Source organism: Mastigoproctus giganteus, chromosome 3, assembly GCF_048544385.1.
Source record: "Mastigoproctus giganteus isolate SK-2022 chromosome 3, ASM4854438v1, whole genome shotgun sequence".
Classification (NCBI taxonomy): Eukaryota; Metazoa; Arthropoda; class Arachnida; order Uropygi; family Thelyphonidae; genus Mastigoproctus; species Mastigoproctus giganteus.
The window spans coordinates 130,377,973-130,400,241 of record NC_143577.1 but is presented as its reverse complement, the minus strand read 5'-3'; the positions used below and the strand labels follow the sequence as shown (position 1 = coordinate 130,400,241).

The following is a 22,269-nucleotide window of genomic DNA, read 5'->3' as shown; positions in this document are numbered from 1 at the left end:
ACCGACCAAGACACCTTGAAACGCACTTTATGGCGGGAAAAAATTCCTAACAAGAAATAACTTGTAGGCTGAGAAAACCCATTGTAAATGGAAACACTCCTCTTGAAGAAGAGGTAACATCTAAAGGAATGTGAATCGCATAGGACCCCATAATTGGAAACGCCACGGGAAAGTAGTAGCAGAGGCACAAGAAGTAGAAATGACACAAGAAAGTAATTAGTGGCAAACATTTATTTGACATAATTAACAATGAAGTACGAGATGGATGCATTTCATGATGTTACAACAGATGCTTGAAGGTTCCACCATGAGACGCGATGCATGTGTGACACCGACGCAGCATGGATTGGTGGACATGGTCGAACACACCTGGAGTTTCTTTGACAGTAGCAGCAGCGCAGACGAATCTCGCCACGAAATCCATTTCTGTCTCCACACGCGATTCATACACGATAGATTTGAGGGCCCCCCCACGGAAAGAAATCAAGGCTCGATAAATCAGGTGAGCATGGTGACCAGGCAACAGGTCCACCACGGCCGAAACGCATATTCAAATGGTCATGAACACACCATCCATAATGGGCAGGCGCCCCGCCATGTTGAAACCAAATGTTGCATCTCACATTTGTTGGAACATCGTCAAGTAACCCTGGTAGAACTTGTTCAAGAAAGATCCAATATTTAGCAGAGTTCACGCGGGATGGTAACAGGTATGGACCGACTAAGCAGTCACCGACCACCTGCGCTCACATTTATTGCAAAGCGATGTTGTGTCGCATGGGGGCACACACCATATGGGTTATCATGAGCCCACACATGAGTATTATGCTGATTGAATAAACCTTCGCGAGAGTGAAATAAGCCACATCCGTGAACAAAACATTGAAATTTTCCCTATCGTGAACTGATGAACAGCGCTGTCTACCAACTTACGGTTACGTTTCCGGTTATGGGTTCCTATGCAATTCACATTCCTTTAGATGTTACCTACCTCCCCTAAACGTTTGTACCAATATTTTTGAGACACCCTATAAACAGTACTCGAGATGTGGCCTGACCATTGCATTATTCAAGTGGATAATCACCTCTTATCCCTGCTAAAAATATTCCTGTATATCACTGACAAGACCCCATGAGCTATTCTCGCAGAATGTCTGCACTGCTCAGAAAACTTCACATATGACTGCACAATTAACCAGTCTTTTTCAGGTTCCTCCGTAGCCAGGTGGGAAGGAGCAGCAGTGTGTAGCATACGCTTCTTGATTAGACCGGGGTCGAGCCCGTCACCACCAAATACGTATGCGGAAAGGTCAGGGAATGACCACCGCACCTGTCTTTTTCATTATCTACAATCCTGAGTGTAGTACACAGTTACCGTTACTCTGGGGTTACTGCTACCCATAGGAAGTACTTTACATTTGTCAATGCTAAACTTCAGTTGCCACCTCTAAGCCCAAATGCACAACTTTTCTAAATCCTGTTGCAGCAGCGTATTGTCATTAGTGTCATTAACGACCCTGCCAACCTTCATAGCATTTGCAAACTTGAACATTAAGCCTGATATACCTTCATGAACATCACTGATAAATACAGAAAACAACAATGGGCCCAACATCGACCCCTGGGGGACACCACTAATAACATTAATCCACAAAGAGCACTATCTACAGATTACCACTCTCCGTCTTCTCCCACTCAACCATCCCTTTATCTATAGCAGAAATCTGCATTTAAGCCACACCTCTAAATTTGTGCAGCATTCGTTCATGTGCAACTGTATATAAAGCTTTCCTGAAATCGAAGTATATGATATCAAAATTATTTTTTGCATCCAGTTCCTTTGTGAAACCATTGTAGTATCCAATCAAATTGGTCAGACAAGACTTCCTCTTGACCAAACCCAGCTGTCTGAACTATAACTGCAGTCCTGTCAAGATGATCCTGTAGCGTTTCTTTAACCTATGCCTCCATTAATTTCCTGGAACAGAAATTAAACTAACAGGTCAGTAATTACTTCTGTCACACTTTGCGAATTGGGATCACATTTGAACATCTCCAATCCGTGGGGACCTCCCTAGAGTCCAAACTCTCATAATTATGGCTAAGGGTTTGCTTACTTCCTTTGCTGCATCCTTTAACATAACTGGAGAGATCCAATCCACCCCATTTGATTTCTTATGTTTAACTCAAACAAATTCTCCTCCAATTTGCTCTCAGCCATTACAAAACTATTTAGCTCCCTCTTAGAGTTTGATAAACTTCTTGCAATTACCCTCCCTGAATAACTCTTCATGTGGATGTAGATGCAATACAAATTTGTATACTCATTCAGTTTGTCAGCTACCTGAGCAGGGTCCACAACAATTAAACCACTGATATCAAGTGGGCCAGTCTGATACATCACTTTCCTTCTAAAGTAAAGGACTCTTTGCTGTTTTTCATTGCATCCTTTGCCAAAGAATTCTAATAATCTGCCATCTACGGCCTGCCTTTGTGACTTGATTACACACCAGCTTATTTCTACAACAGGCTTCTGTGTCACTTAATGATTTTTATGCATCCACGCATTTTTCTTCTCTGCCACGAGACTCATTACTTCATCTGACATCCGTTTAGGTCTACACCATCAACAGCATTTCTTAGTTGAGACAAAAAGCCTAGCAGCTTCCAAAATTATTCCCTTGTTCTCATTTAGAATTTGCTGTTAGTAATATCAACAGTTGGCCCTACTGTATAGACGTTAAAAACCTCTCGGATCCATTGTAGTCACCTTTACAAAAGCAAAAACCCATCCCTTTACCCCCGACAGTAGTTACATTGAGTAATTCCCACATCAGTACACTGTAATAACTGCCACCAAGTGGTTCCTTTATCTGATGATTCTTAATGTATGAAGAAACACTACTGGTAATCAGACGAAGAGAATTACTCCCTTTGGATGCCTCTCAAAAATGCTGCTGTAGAAAACAATTATTTAAATCCATAAAAGCGTTGCTAGTGTGTGAGTAACCAACCAAGAAATCCCAGTCAATATCTCGGAAGTTAAAATCCCCCATTATAAGACAATCTGATTTACAGCCCACTCAATTTCTCTGTACAGTTGTTTATTATACTGATCAGAACCATTAGGCCAATCCTACTCTCAATTTCGCTTTCCTAATGCTTATGTCACACCAAACTGACTCAACATTGCACTGTCCACCTAGTTCAACAGGATGCACTTCCCTAGATTTTATGTGTTTCTTAGCTAACAGCATAATCCCTCCTATCCTGTCTATCCTTCTTGTACACATTGTACTAACCAAATTCCAATTCTGCATTAATTATATCTGTGTGACACCACATCTCTGATATCCCAACAATATCTGCCTTTGATGTTTTGACAAGCACTTGAAATTCATCAAATTTGTTTACTAAACTCCTAGGATTGGTGCACACGGAAGTATACATGCAACTGTTCTTATTCCTAGATACCCTAATGCAGCCCATGTATTTATTTGTTCCGCTATGACTTCCAGCAGTCTCTGAAATCCCCTGCATCTTGTGTTCCAGACTGATGCTTATTCCAATAGAAGCAGTGTAAGGATCACTTTCACCTCTGCCAGAGGCTACTGTTAACCAATCAGTCCGTGTATCCGACCAAGCTAGCAGTTTTCTGACCCACCTAACACTGCCACGATTGCATCAGCAAATATTCTTGCACCCTTTATATTTGAATTTATCGAATCCCTGTAGAAGCAGTCTCTTCTGTTAACAAGCACAGACCATGCGGAAAAAAAAATCTACCCCATGAGCCTTGCACAATCTCTCCAAGGCCGAATTGATTGACAAGGCTCTCATCATATACTTCCTCCTATTGTGCCTGGGCAGATTTTTAGACACTTTCCAATTAGCATTAGCATTAGCAGAGGCATATGATGCAAGAAAGCAAGCTTATTCAGCATCAGCCAAAAAAAAAAAAAAAAAAAAAAACCCACTCCCATTTCACCCCTCCGTTCGTTCGAAATACCTGTCCAGTTGAGCTTTAAATTTGTTTAGGCTATCAACTTCAACAACAAGTGATGGAAGTCGGTTCCACCAACCAACCACGCGCTGGCCAAAGGCAAATTTCCGCACATCTATCCGACATCCGTCCTTCCTCAATTTGAATTTATGCCCTCTGAGGTGATTATTCTGAGAAAGATGAAGAATCCCATTGGCATTGAGCATGCTCAAACCATTCAAAGCCTTATACACCTCTATCAGATCACCTCGCCGGTGCCTAGTCTCCAGACTCTGTAATTTGCAAAACTTAAGCCTTAAGTTTTGCAATTCAACCCTAACTCACAGCTTTTTTTCAACATTGATCTGTACTTGTTAAGGAATACCGCCGTTCTCCTATTCTTAATGTCATTAGTTCCAAGTACAACAGTATCACCTTTTGTGCCCTTAAAAGATGATATCTGCTCTACGATGTCATCAACTTTTGCCCCTGGCAGACATACCCTGGTCCTGGTCCACCTATCCTTTTGCACAATATATTCCCCGTTTCCCTGATAATGAGTCACTGACAACTAGTTCCTGAGGGACCAGCGCATTTTGTCTCGGGGATTGCCGTTTGCAGCCTGATGATCAGGTGCAAGCTCTCGCACTGATCTGGGCAGTTGAGAGTTTGATGGGTCCCCCAATTTAAGTCCTTCGAGAGCATTTACCCTGTTCTTCAAGCTCTCATAAAGTCCCATAACAATGCTGAGTTGGCACCTAACTTCTTCACACTCCTTACATCGAGCACCCACAAAGTCATCTCCCTTGGAATATGTTCCAGTTCCTGATAGCTCCATGAATATCAAAAAGCAGCACATTTTAAAAAGGCTGTGATTCAGAGTACAAACAGAGAGCAGATATCATATTTTAAGGGCACAAAAGGTGATATAGTTGTACACGTTGCATTAATGATATTAAGAGTAGGAGACAGGCGGAATTACTTAACAAGTACAGGTCACTGTAGAAAAAAAGCCGTGAATTAGGGTTGAATTTGAAAGTGTCTGCAATTCTGCCCAGACACGATAGGAGGGAGTATATGATGAGAGTCCTGTCGATCAATTCGGCCCTGGAAAGATTGTGCAAGGCTCAAGGAGTAGAATTTTTTTCGGCCTGGTCTGTACTTGTAACAGGAGAGACTGCTTCTACAGGGATGGGATACACTTAAATAGAAAGGGTGCAAGAATGTTTGCTGATGCTATCAAGGCAGTGTTAGGTGGGTCGGAAAACTGCTAGCTTGGGGGGATACAAAGACTAATAGAGTAACAGTAGCCACTGGCAGAGGTGAAAGTGATTCTTGCACTGCTTCTATTGGAATGAGCAGTAGCCTGAAAAACAAGATGCAGGATATTTCAGAGACTGCTGGGAGTCATTGCGGTACAAGTAAACACATGGGTTGTGTTAGGGTAGCTAAGAATAGAAACAGGTGCATGTATACTTGGGTGTACACCAATGCTAGGAGTTTAGTAAATAAATTTGATGAATTTGAGGTATTGCTCAAAACATCAAAGGCAGATATTGTGGGGATTTCAGAGACGTGGTGTCACACAGATATAAGGAATGCAGAACTGGAATTTGGGGAGTACAATGTCTAGAGGAGGATAGACAGGATAGGTAGGGAGGAGGGGTTATGCTATTAGTTAAGAAATACATAAAATCCAAGGAAGTGAAGCCAGTCGACATTCTGGACAGTGCAGTGTCGAGTCAGTTTGGTGTGACATAAGCATTGGGAGATCAAAATTGAGAGTAGGAGTGTACTATAGGCCTAATCACTCTGATGAGTATAATAAGAAACTGTAAAGGGAAATAGAGTGGGCCAGTAAATCAGAGAGTCTTATAATGGGGGATTTTAATTTCCCAGATATTGACTGGAATTTGGGGGCTGGTCACTCACACACTAGCAAGGCTTTTGTGGATTTATTGGATGATTGTTTTCTCCATCAGCATGTTCGGGAGGCAACTAGAGGGAGTAATACTCTTGATTTGATTATCAGTAGTGATTCTTCATGCATTAAGAATCTGCAGGTAAATGAACCACTATTTGGCAGTGATCACCAGTGTGCTGAAGTGGGATTTACTCAACGAGGTAACTACCATTAGGGGTAAACGGAAGGGTTATTGCTTTCATAAAGGCGACTACGATGGACTGAGATAGTATTTAAATTCTATACAGTGGGACCAACTGATGATGTTACCAACAGCATATTCAAAATGGGAAGCATTCAAAGAACTTATCTTGGAAGCTACTAGGCTTTACATACCAACTAAGAAATATTGTTCAAGGATTAGGCCTAAGTGGATGTCAGATGAACTAATGAGACATATGGCAGAGAAGAAAAATGCATGGGATATATACAAATTAACACGTGACACAGAAGCCTATGATAGATACAAGTTGATCTGTAACCAAGTTACAATGGAGGTTAGGCAGGCGAAGGCAGATTACGAGAAATCTTTGGCAAGGGATGCAAAGAAAAACAGCAAAGAGTTCTTTACTTATGTAAACTCTAGAAGGAAGGGGATGAATCAGATTGGTCCACTTGATATCGATGGGTCAACTGTTGATGATCCTGCTCAGGTAGCTAACAAACTGAATGAATATTTTGCATCTACATTCACACATGGAGAGTTACTCAGCGAGGGGAATGCCAGAGGTGTATTCAACTCTGGAAGTAAGCTAGAGAATCTTGTAATAACTGAGAGCAAAGTGGAGGAGAAATTGTTGAAGATAAACACAAGAAAGGCATCTGGGGTGGATGGGATCTATCCAGTTATATTAAAGGAGGCAGCAAAGGAAGTAAGCAAACCCTTAGCCATAATTATGAGAGCTTCCTTGGACTCAGGGGAAGTACCCATGGAATGGAGATGTGCAAATGTGACCCCAATTCACAAAGGAGGATCAAAGGGCGACACAAGTAATTATAGACCTGTTAGTTTAACTTCTGTTCCTGGAAAATTAATGGAGGCACTGGTTAAAGAAGCACTGCAGGATCATCTAGACAAGACTTCAGTTATAGCTCAGACACAGCATGGTTTTGTTAAGGGGAAATCTTGCCTGACCAATTTGATTGGATACTATGATGCAGTCACAAAAGAACTGGATGCAGGGAATAACTTTGATATTATATACTTGGATCTTAGAAAGGCTTTTGATACTGTTGCACATGGAAGACTGCTGCACAAATTAGAGCAGTGTGGCATTGGAGGCAAATTGCTGCTATAGATAAAGGGGTGGTTGAGGGGGAGAAGACAGAGAGTGGTAATCAATGGACACTGCTCATCGTGGACTAATGTTGTTAGTGGAGTCCCTCAGGGTTCAGTATCGGGTCCGTTATTGTTTCCTGTATTTTTAAATGATATTGATGATGGTATATCAAGCTTAATGTCCAAGTTTGCAAACAATACGAAAGTTTGCAGGGTTGTCAAGGACACTACTGACACTATGCTACTGCAACAGGATCTGGACAGGTTGAACAGATGGGCTGAGAGGAGGCAAATGAAGTTTAACATTGACAAATGTAAAGTACTACATATGGGAAACATCAACCCCAGAGCAACATATCAACTCTGTGGTACTACACTGACAGTGGTAGAGAATGAAAGGGACCTGGGGGTGGTTGTGCAGGCAGATATGAAGTTTTCTGAGCAGTGCAGACGTGCTGCAAGAGTAGCGCGTGGTGTATTGTCGATGATATGTAGGAATTTTTCTAGCATGGATAAGGAGGTGATTATCCCCTTGTATAAGGCAATGGTCAGGCCACACGTAGAGTACTGTATACAGGTCTGGAGGCCTCATTTCAAGAAGGATGTAGAGATGCTGGAACGAGTACAGAGAAGGGCAACAAGATTAGTGAATGGAACAAAGGGGTGCTCTTACGAAGAAAGGCTTAAGTTTTGCAAATTAGTGTCTGGGGACTAGGCACCAGCAAGGTGATCTGATTGAGGTGTATAAAGCCTTGAATGGTTTGAGCATGCTTAATGCTGATGGGATTCTTCCTCTTGCTCAGAATAATTACCTGAGAGGGCATAAATTCAAATTGAGAAAAGACAGATGTAGGATAGACGTGAGGAAATTTACCCTTAGCCAGCAGGTGGTTGGTTGGTAGAATAGACTTCCATCCACAGGGGTACCCCACTATCCTTTAATTTCTTATTTCCAGGTTGACAGCATTCCTATTATCCACATTAATCTTCTTCGTGTGTTCCCTCCCTCTTCACTTTAAACCCCTTTCAGGCTTTCCTCTTCTAGAGTTTTTTTTTTTCCATTGCTTCCCTGGGTAAGCTCAGGTGCAGTCCAGGGTTCACTCATGGCAGAAAACTTTATATCTGTACTACACCCGCTGCCTCACCTCAAGGATGGACACGTGGGCTCCATTAGGGACCCCCAATGCCGGAGGAACAAGCCAACAACACAACTCAACACTGCACAAACTAACAATTAAACTTAAAACGCGCCTCCGTAGCCAGGTGGGAAGGAGCAGCAGTGCCTAGCACACGCTTCTTGATTACACCGGGGTTCGAGCACATCACCACCAAATACGTAGGATGCGGGAAGGTCAGGGAATGACCACCGCATATCCCGGAGCAATATGGCCTTAGTTGCTAATGCTCCTAAAATCGAAATAACAAACAAACAATTAAACTTAAAATAAAGCTTACACTATCTCTGGCATTTATAGAGTTTGCTGCATCACAGTGTATAATACATGGTTTGTAGGGGGGAACACCCAGTGCTGCTTGACAATATAAACCACACAATGTCCTTTTCCCCTAGATAATTCACCTCTGCACACCAACCACTTTACAGACTCGGTCGATTGCTCCACTTGATGGTAGATGGACAGCCAAGTTCCTGGGAAAACAGAGAATTTGATATAGATGGAGGTCGGCAGAAGTTCAGAATTTGTAGCGGTTACTAGTGGTAATAATGGCAAATGATGCAACAAAGCAGGATTATATATCATAAAAAAAAAAAAAAGTTCACCATCCGTACCCTCCAAGAATTCATCCCTGAATTTATTCAACCCATCCACTTCCACAACAGATGGAAGGCAGAAGGAAAATTTCTGCACATCTATCTTCCAACCATCCTTCCACAACGTGAATTTATGTACCCTCATTTGCATAGTCTCAGCAAATAGAAGAATAAAATTAATATTTGGCTTACTCAATGCAATCAAGGCCTCGATCACATCTCTCTGCAGGAGCATGGTCTCGAGATACTGAAATTTGCAGAACTCAGCCTTCTGGATAAGAGCACCCTTTTGTTCCCTTCACCAATCTGGTTGCTCTTCTCTGCACAGTAAGATCCAGTAGATCTTACTATGACAAACCTTTTACTTTTCCTTAACAGCTCCTACATCCTTCCTAAAGTGAGGCCTCCAGACTTGTATACAGTACTCAAGATCTGGCTGAACCATGGCATTATACAAATGGATGAACATCTCCTTATCCTTGCTAGCACATTTTCTGTATATTATTGACAAAACCCCATGAGCAGTAATGGAGAAAAATACCTGAGAGTAATTGAGCATGCACAGTAATCCCAGGTATTTTCAATATCCACTAGCCTCAGTACTGCACAGTACCACAAAGTCAATGTTCATCATGAGCATCATCAGCCATTTTCAATCCACTGCAGTATGAAAGCCTCTCCAGCAACTTTCCAGTTCCGTTTTGTGCAATGGCCATCCATTTACTACCCACAAACTCATGAATTTCATCTATCCATCTCCACCTTTGTCTTCCAGGTTTTCTTCTAGCTCCTCTTGGGTACCATTCTGTTATTTTCTTAGTCCATCTGCAATCATGTCTTTGAGCTATGTGTACTGCCCAAGACCATTTTAGTTCTTTAGTTTTGATAAGAATGTCCTTTACTTGAGTTTGCTGCCTAATCCATGTGTTTTTCTTCTTATCTAACAGTCTGATTCCCAATATAATTCATTCCATTCTTCGCTGTGTAGTTCTCAGCTTCTCCTCCATTCTTTTGGTGAGTGCCCAAGTTTCACTTCCATAAGTCATGGTGGGGAGTATACATTGGTTCATTATTTTACATTTCAGATAACTGGGATATTGCTCTTCAGTATGTGACTATATTTCCTGAATGCTAACCATCCAAAATTTATTCTTCTCTTGACTTCCAGCCATTTATCATTATTACAGCTAATAACTTGTCCCAGATAAGTATATGACTCCACCTTTTCAATTACTGCTCCTTCAATCATTATTTCCCTTTCTTTGGCATACTTGTTCATCATTACTTTTGTTTTAGCCATATTCATCTTTAGGCCAAAATCCTTACTAACTGTGCATAACTGATTAATATTTTCCTCTAATTCTTTGGGATCGTGGCTTATGACCACAATGTCATCTGCAAATCGTAAATGGTTTAGGTACTCTCCGTTCACATTGACTCCTTTCGGCGACCAGTCTAATCTTCTGAAAGCTTCCTCAAGGGCAGCAGTAAACAGCTTCGGAGATATTGTGTCTCCTTGTCGAACTCCTTTCTCAATTTTAAATTTCCTACTGTCTTTGTCTAGTCTAATAAAGGAGGTAGCACTCTCATATATTTTCTTCAAAATCATAATATAAGGGGTATCTATGCCTTGTCTTTCCATTGCCCGAAACATTGCCTTATGCTGTATGGAGTCAAATGCCATTTCATAATCCACAAATGGCAGGCATAATGGTGTTTTATATTCATTTGTTTTCTCCATTAGCTGTGATATTACGTGAAGGTGATCCATAGTTGAGAATCCTGACCTAAAGCCAGCTTGCTCTTTCAGTTGATTCTCATCAAGTATTCTTTCTAATCTGTTAGTAATGACCCTTGTGAACAACTTGTAGATGTGGAATAACAAGCTAACTGGTCTATAATTTCCAATTTCTGATTTATCTCCTTTCTTCTGCAGCAAAACTATGATTGCATTATTCCACTACTAGGCGTCACACTTTTTCTAATGCATTTTGTGAAGAGTCTTGCCAATTTTTGTGTCATGTCTCTTCCTCCCAATTTTAACAACTCTACAGTAACTTCATCTTCCCACAGGGCTTTCTGATTCTTCATCGCATGTTCTACATCATAAGGAAGGATATTAGGTATGTTGTATGTGTTAATAATTTGCGATCCATCTTCCTCACTGCTAGCATCATTCCCTTGCTCCTTGTATAACTCTTTACAGTAGTCTTGTGCTATTTGAATTATGCCTTCTCTGTTATTTATAAGTACACCATCGCTATTGTTCAGTTTCAGTATCATTTGTCTTTCTGTATTACTGCTCATGGCCGCTGATTCAAATCCTTTGTTTTCCCTTAATGCTTGTTCTACTTTTCTTGTGTTAAATTTTCTTATATCCTCTCTGAGTCTCTTTTTAATGGCTTTGCATAACTCAGTATACTCAATTTTCTCCCTGTCAGTGTTTTTCTTGCTCTTCATTTGTCGTCTTCGGTTCATCATGACAAGTGTTTCTTGATTAATTTTTTCTTCTTTGGATTTCTTTTTACCTATAGGTCTTTATCACTTTAAGAAAGTTGTAATATTCCTCGTCGATATCTTGGTCCTGAGCAGTCTGCAGAAGCTCAAACTTGTTCTTAAGTTCCAGTACATACTGCTTTTTCTGCTCTTGTGTTATCTCAAAGATTTTTGTATTATTTACTCGAGTCAGTTTTTTCCTTTCTTTTCTTACATCTATATCAAGTGTGTATCTTACCAGTCTGTGATCACTTCCAACATTTACCTTGTTCAGGACAATAACATCATTCACGATACATCTTCTGTTAGTGAGGATGAAGTCAATTTCATTAGTTGTTAATCCATTTGCTTCCATGTTCACTTTCTGTTCTTCCTATCTTTAAAAAAGTGTTCATTACTGACATTCCACGAGATTCTGCAAATTCCACAAGTCTTTCACCAATTCCAAAATTTCCTATAGTTCCCCTTTCTGTGCTGTTTTGTGTCTTTCCAACCTTAGCATTGAAGTACCCCATAATGATAGTGTAGTGAGTTTTCTGTTCATTGTAGAGAAACAGCGACTTAACAAGTCAATGTTACTCTGGGGTTACCTCTACCTTACATTTGTCAATGTTAAACTTCATCTTTCATTTCTCACCCCATCGACCCAATTTTCTTAGATCTTGTTGCAGTAGCTCACCCTGATGATTGTTTTTAACCATAGTCATATTAACCTTGTGGTTTTCCAGTGATTACTTCATTATTAATTATGAATCCTACAGCATCCCCTGATGCAAGAAGGTAAGCTTAATCAGGTCAGTGCAAATATAGACATGTATAGTATCTTAAGTAGTGTGGCACCTGAACGTCAGTTCAACTCCACCTTGGTAAATTCTGACGATTACAGATCTCTGTAAAAAGCCGGAAATGTCTGTGTAGTGTTATGTTTTTGTAGTGTATGCTGTTTAGTTGTTTCTGACCACTTTCTTAGCAGGAAGGCAATAACATGGAAAGCTTGCTTAGCATCTGTCTTCACCACAAGGAGGTGGGCCACAACTAAGCATGAATTGTTGTGGACCCTAATAATCCTGTACTGAAGGCCCAAACAAAACTTTGGGATGGGATAATTCACATAAAAAATATAACAACAACAAAATAAAATAAATGATTTAAATTATAATAAAAAATAAAATATAAAGAAAGAAAATAAAGTCCACTGGTGCAATGCAAGACCATGGATATTAGCTATATCATATCCAGGGAAACCAAACCCAGGCAGAATCTGAAAAAACGGAAAGTGAAATAAAATAAACAGACCAGCAAAAAAAAAAAAACATGGCTGGAGTGCATGACAAGCGGATGGCAGTCCTGTGCCCAAAAGCCAAACCCGGGCACAGGCAAATCCTACCTCAATAACAACCCAAAAATTAAGAAGAAGAGATAAAAAAAAAAAAAAAAAAAAAAAACAGAAAAGAAAAGGAAACAAGAGGAGGGTTAGGGAGAGGGAATGGGAAGAAAAAGAATAGCTTGGTGGATACTTATCTCTGAACTAGAGTTCCTGAAGTTAGCATTAGCATACACATATTGCACAAGAAAGCACCTTTTCACAGCATCAGCCAAAGAAAAACCTTAACATTTCACCCATCCATTCAATCCAAAAATCTGTCCAGTTCTTCTTTGAATTTATTTAAGGCATTAACTTCCACAGGGACAGATGGAAGTATGTTCCAGCAAACAACCACTCACTGACACATCTACTATACAACTGACCTACCTCAATTTGAATTTAAGCTCCCCTCAAGTGTGTAATCTGAGCAAGAGGAAGAATCCCATCAGCATCGAGCTTTCTCAAACCCTTTAAGGCCTTATGCAAGTCAATCAGATCACCTCACAAGTGCCTAGTTTCCGGAACTGCAATTTGTGGAACTTAAGCCTTTCTTGATAAGAGCAACCCTTTGTTCCGCTCACCAATCTCCCTTCCATGTACCCATTCCAGCATCTCTACATCCACCCTAAAATGAGGGCACCAGACCTGTATGCAGTACTTAATATGTGGCCTGACAATTGTCTTATACAGAGGGATAATCACCTCTTATCCCTGCTAGCAAAATATTCCTTTATATCATTGACAAAACTCCATGAGCTGCTCTGGCGCCTGTCTGCACTGCTCAGAAACCTTCATATATGACTGCACAATTACCCGCAGGTCTTTTTCATTCTCCAATACCAAGACTGTAGTACACAAGAGGTGTCAGAACCTATAGTACTTAGTACCGTGCTGGGGTTGGAGGTTGAAAAGACGAAAGAAGATATTTGTTGACATTGGACTTGAACTTCTGTAGACTCTAATTTTCAGAAAATACGTATGAAGAAAGGTTGTTCCAGAAAACGGCAGTTGAATGAATAAACGAGGAAGATGAAAAGTTGGTTCTGTGAGTTTGAAGTTGGACAGTAAATGGATGTTGGCTGGTGGCGGCATGTGTTCGGACTGTTTTGAAAGAGAGAGGAGGAATTATAGAAGCTAGTTTAGAAGAACAGTGCCCATGGAAGTATCTGTAGAAGAGGCATTCAGCAGAAACAGTACGTCTATGAGACAGCGAGTGCAGAGACTCTGTTAGAGACGAGTCATTAATTAACCTAACTGCCCTCTTCTGAATGGAATCAAGAAACCTGAGAGAGGTTTTGGGGGCAACCACCCCAGATGTGGGAACAATATTCCATGGCAGGGTGGATTTGCGATTTATACAGAGTGAGCAGCTGTTTGGAAGAAGAGTAACGCCGAGAGCGAAAGAGAAAACCAAGTTTTTTAGATGCAGAAGAAGCAATATTTGTAATGTGCTTGTGCCAAGAGAGATTAGAAGTCAGGGTAATCCCCAAAAGAGATATATCATTTTGCCTAGAAATTGGAGTGTCACTAAAGATAAGCATAGGAGCAGAAGAATCCTTTTTGCGAGATATAAGACAAGACTGAGTTTTAGAAGTGTTGAAATCAACTAAGTTCTCTTTGCCCCACTGGAGAATTACCTGAAGATCGGCATTTAAGGAATTAGTAGCAGATTTTCGAGAAGTTAAAGCTGATTGTGCAGGACAAGTTTTCTCAAAACGGAAAGTGGAATGCAATGAGCTATTATCAGCAAAACTATGGATAGGATTTCCAGTCAATGGAAGAAGGTCATTAATATACAAGAGAAAAAGAGTGGGGGAAAGAACTGAACCTTGGGGACACCGGCATTAGTGGAGAAGTTAGAAGAAAGAGCCATTTACCATCACCCTCAGTGAACGATCAGAGAGAAAACTGGATAACCAATTACTAAAAACAGTTGGCAAACCATAAGATGGAAGCTTGTTTAGAAGACCTTTATGCCAAACACGATCGGAAGCCTTTGAGATGTCAAGAGCAACTACTTGTGTTTCACCGAACCTTTCCATTGAATTAGTCCATAAATGGGCAACATAAGCCAGAATATCACCAGTGGATCGACACTGACGGAATCCATACTGGCGATCGTTGATCAGACGGAAAGTTTCTAGGTAGTTTAAAATTTGGCGGTTAATTGATTTCTCCATTACTTTAGAAAGAGTAGAAGTAATTGCAATGGGACGACAATTGGATGGGAGGGATTTGTCACCCTTTTTAGGAACTGGCTGGATATGAACAAATTTCCAAGCAGAAGGAAAAACACCTTTGGAATAAGAAAGTGAAAAAAGGTAGCAAAGAATAGGAGTAAGTTCAGGAGCACAGGTTTTGAGAACAAGTGGAGAAATACCATCGGGACCTGGAGCTTTCTTAGCATCAATATTTGTCAAAATCCTTCTGACATAATTTTGACAGAAGACCATAGGAGGCATTGAATGGAGCATGTTGGGAATAATGGGAGGTGTTTTACCAAGATCGTTAATGCACGAGTTGAAAGAAAAATGGGATGCTAGCAGGTCAGCTTTATCCTTGGCTGAAGTGACAACAGAACCACCTGGTTTGGACAGAGGTGGGAGCAGAAATGGGCAAAAGTTGCAGCCAATAGCTTTGGCAAGAGACCAGAATATTTGGCTACCATTAGGGCAAGAAGCAAGTTTTCTACTCTTAGACTGTTCAAAACGCTCCTTTGGACTGGTTAATAACAATTGTTGTTACAATTGTTGCGAGCTTTGGTGTAGGCAGAAAATGAAACTGAAGAATTAGAAACAAGCCAATTACGATATGCAACATTCTTCTCTTGAACAGCCTTAGCACATTTATTGAAAAACCAAGGTTTAGATAAAGGACGGGATTTTAAAATGCAGTGTGGGATAAAGGATTCCATTCCTGCAAGAATAATTTCACTGACACGATATGAGCAAATGTTGACATCAGAACTTTTGAAACAGTAATCCGACCAAGGAAAAGAAGAAAAGAAGTCTCGCAGGTCATCCCATTTTGCATTCTTGTAATGCCAAACAACACGAGGTTGGGAATAGCCATGAGATAAAGGTTCCATTGGAGAAGAGACAATCACCAAGTTGTGATCTGAAGTGCCTAAAGGACCTCTCACTTCGACCGTGTACTTAGAAGGGTTGTTTGTGAGAAAAAGATCAAGCGTATTGGCTGTATGATTAGGATTGTCCGGTATTCTTGTAGGTAAATGAACAATCTGTGCAAGATCATTAGTAACTGCAAAAGCCTCAGCATCTCGACCAGCTGGGTCGGTGTGACTAGAAAACGGAGCCAGCTGGAGTTGTGAACATTAAAATCACCAAGGAAAATTACCTTACTGTTAGGAAAGTTGGACTGGAGAAAGTCAAGTTGCAAAGAGAGGAAGTCAAAGAGCTCCAAGTGATTAGTGGAGTTGGGAGAACAGTAGAGACAACAGATGAATTTGACACAATGAGGTAGAGAGATTTTAAATCAGAGAAGATCAAAGATAGGAGATTCCAAATTGCCAAGTCTCTGACTGGGAATATCAGAACGGACATATGCACAAGTACTACCTTGGAGGCGAAAAGAATCATACAGCGAATAATTTGAGCATCTGAGATGAGCAGTAGTTGAATCAACCGATAACTGAGATTCTGTCAGAAAAAGTACATGGGGTTTGGCACACTGCAAGTGGAAATGGACATCATTGAGATTAGAATTGAGACCACGTATATTTGTGAAATTAATTAGGAAGTGCTTGGGAGGTTTAGATGTTTTCACAGATAAGCTTGCTCTATTAGTTTGACAATTCATGGTGTATTCAATAGTGAGAAAAAGTGGGTGGGACATGCTGTATGAAGCAATGAAATTTTTGGATATGGCGTACACATGGTAAGAATATACCGAAATCCTTGACATAACGTGGCCTCGACAATGCTCCCCACATATACACTACTCGGACTCCCTCCATTCACTATCTGGCAGAGTAGAGGTAGCAAGATTATACACTAGCTGATCCGGGAGCCTCCTAGTGAGTTTCCAATAGGTTCCGTCTGGTGTACTAACTAGCGGCTGTCCTGCAAACACCGTTTTAGAGCTGTACCCTTGAAATGTAAGGAATATTGGATCTCACAACGATGTTCATCATAACCTCAAAAGTCAATCATACTGCATGATGGAAGAGATGGGGAAGGGTTGACCGGAACTTAGCTCTAGAGACTAAACACAGGTTCCACCACTTCAAGCCTCCAATAGGCAAAGTGGTGGTATTGCGCCGGTTGATGAGAGTCATCTACCACCTAGTACTGCCTGGTAACATAGAGGCGCCTTTGTTCCTCCATGTGCTTACGCTGGTTCACACCTGGATGGTCACTCACCATGTACTTGTGTATGGAGGTTTTACCCAGGATTACTAACAGTCCCACCATCGTGAAGGTGCAAGCAGAGGATTTGGCTGTCACAGACCGTCTGAACTTTGCCAAAATTGGGTCCACTTGACTTGAGTGTTACCCAAATATCAGTTCCATCAGCGTTTTAGACTCACAGGTAGCAAGTACAGCTTGTCTGGCATATCTGAGAGAATGTCTGTGACAACCTCCAGGACCTCAAGTACTGCACAGTTGGTACGTTATTGTGGGGTTACTGCTACCAATATGCAGTACTTTACGGTTGTCAATGTTAAATTTCAGCTGCCACCTTTCAGCTCATCTGCCCAACTTTTTTAAATCCTCTTACAGTAGTGTACTGTCATTATCAAACCCTGCCAACCTTTGTATCATTTGCAAACTTGGACGTTAAGCCTGATATACCTTCATCAGTATCATTGATAAATACAAAAACAACAATGGGCCCAACACAGAAATCTGGGGGACTCCACTGATAACATTAGTCCATGAAGAGCAGCATCCATTGATTACCACTCTGTCTTCTTCCACTCAATCATCCCCTTATCCATAGCAGCAAATTGCCCTTAATGCTATACTGCTTCAACCTTTTGATACAGTGAAACAGTATCAAAAGCTTTCCAAGTATATAATTTCAAAATTATTTTTTGCATCCAGTTTCTTTGTGATCTCATTGCAGTATCTAATCATATTGATCAGACAAGACTTCCTCTTAACAAACCATGCTGTGTCTGAACTGCATGTCATTTAAATGATCCTGAAATGCTTCTTTAACCAGAGACTCCATTATTAACCCCAGAAGAACAGAAGTCAAACTACCAGGTCTGTAATTACTTGTGTCACCCTCTGCTCCCCCTTTGTGAATTGGAGATACCTTTGCACATATCCAGTCCGTGGGAACCTCCCCTGAAATGAAGGATGCTCTCATAATTATGAGAGAATTTGCTTAATTTCTTTGCTGCGTTCTTTAATATAACTGGATAGATCCCATCCACCCGAGGCGTCTTTCTTATATTTTACTTCAACAATTTCCCCTCCACTTTGCTCTCAGTTATTACAAAATCATTTAGCTCTTTGTTAGTGTTTGATAAAGTTCTGCTCTCCACTTTCCTATAGAATTCTACACATGTGAATGTAGATGCAAAATACCCATTCAGTGTCAGCTACCAAGTAGGATCTTCATCAGTCAAACCATCAATATCAAGTGGACCAATCTGATTCTTCTTCTTCCTTCTAGAGTTTACATAAGTAAAGAAATCCGTGCTGTTATGAACAGTTAAAAAGCAGTGATGGGCAGTATAATTGGGAGAAAAACAGCTGGCAGATCAAGAGTTGTTTAATATTTATATTATTTCTGCACAGTTAAGTTACTTGTAGGAAGACATTACTACTGAGTTTAAATGGGGAGGAAGAAAGGGAAGAAACCATGTAAATTGTAAATTTCTTCCTTTTTACATGGTTTACATGTAAAAAGGAAGAAACCATGTAAATTAACAACCCCTGCAGTGGTGCATAGCACCACTGCAGGGGTTGTTAATTTACATGGTTACTAAAATTTCACACATGATAAAATATGATATATTTTATGGTAAAAATGCATAAAACTTTAAAGTCAAAACTTGAGGAGAGTTGAAAATTGGCAAAGAAAAAAATTGTGTGAGTGTGTTTGTGCCAAGCATGCATAGCAGAAGTGGAACTTCTTTATAATATTTTGAAAAGTTTATTATTTTAATGTTAAAGTGGTTTAATATTTTACAATTGTTTTACAAGTTTATTACAAAGTTTTTACAGATCTCTCCTTTGTACTCAATGGAGAGGTGGTTTTGGTCATCACATTGCATGTATATGTGCTCTATACACCTTACAACACTCACTATTAGTCTTCAGCATGTTGAATTATAGATTAAGAATGATGAAATTAATATTTTGGTTTTTAATTTTTAAAATTGGACTGCTAGAAGCTGAGAAATAGCGATTTAAAATGTAACCACGATACGTGCGAATTACAGTTTTTTTTTTGTTAGTTGTTGGTGCATCAGCTTCTGTGGGCATAATGCACCTCCCAAAGTTTTTGCATTTACTCTAATCCAAGCCCGAAGCAGGATTCGAACCCACAACCATTGCGTTGCCAGGCAGGCACTTTACACACCAGGCTAGCCCAGTCGGATGAATTACACTATGGCCATGCTGTAAGGGTAATGATTGTGTCATGCGTCACTGCTACATACAGTGGCATGTCATTCATGCCTGGTACAGAGTGGTAAAATGATGGGAGGTGAATCATTTCATGCCGCATTTTCGTTGCGATTTTTGTCAATCCATGGATGCAGGTTGCTCCCATGTGAAAACTGCCTGGGGTGAACCTAAAGAATTTTCACTTCTAAAGTAATGTCTCCTCTTACCCTTGAGAAAACAAAGAAAATCAAACAACCACATATTAAAGAAATCCTGTTTGTCTATTAATCAAAGTATTTTAAGCTTCAAATAATTATACTTTCATGTGATTGGACAGATTTTCAATAAATACAGTTTTCTCTCCAATCTGCTCAAATACAACAATCCTGTTCTCAGATTTCAAGGACTAATAGATTCTATCATGGATGTTCATTTTCCAAATCAATAAAATTGTGATACTAACTTACTGTATTCCAATAATTTTTATATAATAGAGTTAATGTTACTTCTCAAGATGACTATACATCTGTTTTCTCTAACAAGGATAGAATCGAATATCAATTTCAAACATTTTTATATTCTACCCTAGTGAATGTGTAGGTTTATCGTTTTAATAAAATGTGTTGGTGACCATGCGGTCTGTGCATTTCACATACCTAAATCTTTCAATTGTTACCATAAATGGTAATGCAATCATTAATTGTAACATTTTCACTAGATCTAAACATTTTGTAATTATTCCACTCTCCATTTAGTAATTTAAATCTGTCAGATTAATTTAACAGGCAGCATTAATATATGATACTGACTGCTTCATTCAATTCTCCAAAGAAATTCCATTAGCATCATAATTTACGATAATGTGAAGTTCGTTTTTGAATATCAAAGTTTCTTCATTTTTACTGCATCAGCAATCAATCTATTAATAATTAATTAATTTATTTACAGCTATACATTGCAATAACTGCACCATTAAGAGTTTATGTTTACATGATATGAAGAAGCAATTCCACTGTAAAAATATTTCAGAGAAAATGCGGCATCTGTAAAGTTTTATTAATAGTACTAACAAGTAAAAAGTCAACTACACTCGGTATTCCCAGGTGGTCACCCTCCCAAGTACTAACCAGGCCTAATGCTGTTTAACTTTGGTGATCGGATGAGAACCGATGCATTCAGCTTAGTATGATAGTTGTCTGTTCAGAGCACATGTGATGTGTTTGCTTACATCTTAGTTTGCTGTGTCACATTTTCTTTGCAATTTTTTCAATCCTCTCTGAGTCCACGAATGCAAGTTACACCCATCTGAAAACTGCCTGGAATGCACCTAAAGAAGTTTCACTTCAAAATAAAGGAAAAATTTGTTGGCCAATTTGTTTAAAGGAAGTTGAGATCTGGGTGATAAAGTGGCTAATAACTTCTTAGATAATGGATTGTGAATCATGGAAATGATATATACATAAAGATACATATATGTAGAAGATGGTGACAAGGCAGACTGAACACATTTTGGTATTAATAAAATCTCAGAAAAAAGATGTCACATACTGTTATAGTGAACAGTATTTTATAATGGAGAGTCCAATGTAAAGTTATTTGATCATATAGATTCCTGATCGTAAAGTGGTGGTCCGCTGTATATAGAAGAGGAAATAAAGATTCTGAGGAAAAATAAGGATTTCAGAACTAAAAGTAACAGCATGTGCTGATGAGTGATGAAAGGAAATGTAAGAATGAAGTAAATGTAAATAAGCAAATATGGGAATAGAATAATCTTGAAAGATAAAAAAAGACAAGGTTATCGTGAGGGCTAAACAGGGATCGACACAAAAAAATATTGAAGTATTTCATGTGGTTAAAAGAGAACTTAAAAAGGATTTGAAGAAGATAAGGCTAAGAAGAATGAGAAAAATAGTGGACTGTGGTATAATAATAGAGCAGAGTCACAGAAGGATTTAGAATTTACCAGATAAAATGAAAGAATGACGAAACTAGGAATAACTGTACAAAGACCAAGAAAAGCAAGGTAAATAAATCATAATCTTTGATGCCAACAATGATACCACAAAGGAGGATTTCATGTGTGACATGTACGAGAAAAACTTAGGGCATATAGGTATGATGCATGAAGACATAGCTGGTGACGTTGTAAGAAACTTTTTGTGGCAATAAAGACAAAACAAGGAAGAATTGGATATTGGAAGTGGGTTCTAGAGTTCAGGCTATGATGAGGCAGCAAGAGAGAGTTTTCACAGGCTACAGATCTTAGGATTACTTGGACTTGGTAATGATGTGCTATCATTATCAACATTACGGGCACACTTCACAAATGTGTTAGGAGAGTGGTCTGCATTTGTAGTCATTGTGGAATGGAAGGGAATAATTTCAGGGAATGCAATAAACTAAACAAGAAAGCAATATCATTTAACTGTAATAAAAGGGGGAAAATCTGCAAACCATTCAGTAAGGGACAAAGATGTCCAGAATACATACGAGTTTTACATACTTCAATATAATTGAACAGATACAATCTAGTCAAGGTGCCTTTTTTATGTTTAGCCTCAGTAATGTCTTCCACTTCCCTCTCAGTTATCACAAAATCATTTAGCTCCTGTTAGAATTTATAACTTCTGGCTTCCCCTTCTCAAAATAATCCTCATGTGTGAATACAGATTCAAAATACCTATTCAATTTTTCCGCAACCAGAGCAGTATCTTCAACATTTAAATCACTGATATCTAGCAGACCAATGTCTTTCATCCCCTTCTTTCTACTCTTAATACAAGTAAAGAAATATTTGTTCTTTTTATTTGTGTCCATAATCTCAT

The 22,269-nt window shown here is 39.6% G+C and overlaps 1 protein-coding gene and 1 pseudogene across 1 annotated transcript in view; both read right to left on the bottom strand.

Annotated features, from left to right (window-relative positions):
* The window catches only part of LOC150088271 (pyruvate kinase PKM-like), a 552,820-nt gene that overhangs the window by 321,228 nt on the left and 209,323 nt on the right, over window positions 1-22,269 (bottom strand). The gene's annotated exons all lie outside the window — the stretch shown is intronic.
* LOC150088272 (5S ribosomal RNA) lies at window positions 20,520-20,638 on the bottom strand (annotated as a pseudogene).